The following is a 1,599-nucleotide window of genomic DNA, read 5'->3' as shown; positions in this document are numbered from 1 at the left end:
TTATTTGGCCGGGGGTGTGGGGCAATTTGGCCGGTGTTAGTTTAAGGCCATGATTTTTGTTATAGGCGAGTCAGCTTCACATTCAGCAATGACGCGTGTCCTACGACGCATTTGAAGCATTTTGGAGGATGACTCAGCCGTCACAGTGGTCGAAAATAGTCAGAATAGCGGCTCTAGATGCTATGACAGTTTTTTACGAATAACTTTTGAAGTAATCAAGCTAGGCCAAAACTAAAAGTACCATCGTAATTCTCTCGTCATTCCGCATCGAAACATGTATGTGTTGACCTTGATAGGTCAAGGTCAAAGGTTGGCTTCAGGTCACGTTACCTCAGGTCGCTTGACCTCAAGGTTACGTGAGTTCAAGGTCATCATGTATATCATTCGATGCGCCTTGACGAGCTGAACACAATGAGACCATTTGCGCGGCTGTATCTTTTTTCTGTAAGTATTTATTAGCAAAAAAGCGTTAGGTAAACTTTGATGACGTCACATGCCATTGCCCATTACAGCTGTCCAATAGGAAATATGGTATCAAGGTAGTCAAAGTTGGTCATGAATTATGTCCTTTATGGTATAATTGACCATGACAACTCGGCCGTCCCAGCATAGTGACTCTGAGCGCACCGGCCAAGTTGCCCCGCTAGTCCCGGCCAAATAACCCCACATTGCCATTCTGAAAATTTTTGTCTATAAAGTCGTCATGGCTGTACAGAACTAGATGAAATTGCTCTTGGAACCGCTGAACACCCTCAAAAATGGCGCTATAATGTTGGAATTCGTTTACAGCCCAAATACTGCATGTTATACAAATTTTTAAACAGAAGTAAAAGTTACCATTTTCTAACGTAATTCACCTTTTATTAATTTTGAATAAAACTAAGAGGGGGAAAGTTTTGACATTTGATCTCGAGTTAGTTCTGCCGATGACAAATGAATAGAGACTAAAGTTATTTCATTCACTTTTATCAGCTTTCGTACAGGTGGGGGCGGCCAATTTACACCACCGGCCAAATTACCCCACTCTCCCCTACCTATGTTAAAAAATGTTTAGGAATTTTGGTATCGGTGACCTAAGGTCAAGTCAATTTTGCAACCTCTCTATTAGGTGTAAGTCAGTGGGAGAAAATTGAAATGCGCCTCTTTTGGACGAAAGTCATTATAAACATTCCCAAACACTGAATTAAAAGTAATTTAGACACACTGAACATGGAAATGGTGTCCGTGACCCCTGTTTATGCCCCTGAGGTCATCTCAGGTCACGAATGGTATCTAAGGGTTTTTCGCAAATAACGTTTCATAGAGACATGTTAGAGCGATGAAAACGCCTTAGTTGGGTTCGGCTCGACGATAGGGATCGACTGATATGCAACATGACCCTTTCCGGTCAGGTTATGACCTTGACCTGAGGTCAAATTTTGAAGCTGACCTTTCAAGGCCAAATGATAGTCCATTCAATGCGTCTTGAGGAGAGGAACACGATGCCAGTAACAGAAAACTCGTGTAAAATTCGTGCAAGGTTTCAGTCAAAAGGCATGCAGAAAAACTCGTGTCTATTTTAGTAGTTCTTGCCCCCTGCAGGCAAAACCGTTGACGGCA

This window comes from Amphibalanus amphitrite, unplaced genomic scaffold (assembly GCF_019059575.1).
Source record: "Amphibalanus amphitrite isolate SeventyFive unplaced genomic scaffold, NRLGWU_Aamphi_draft 000292F_arrow, whole genome shotgun sequence".
Taxonomy (NCBI): Eukaryota; Metazoa; Arthropoda; class Thecostraca; order Balanomorpha; family Balanidae; genus Amphibalanus; species Amphibalanus amphitrite.
Note: the sequence above shows the minus strand (reverse complement) of the source record.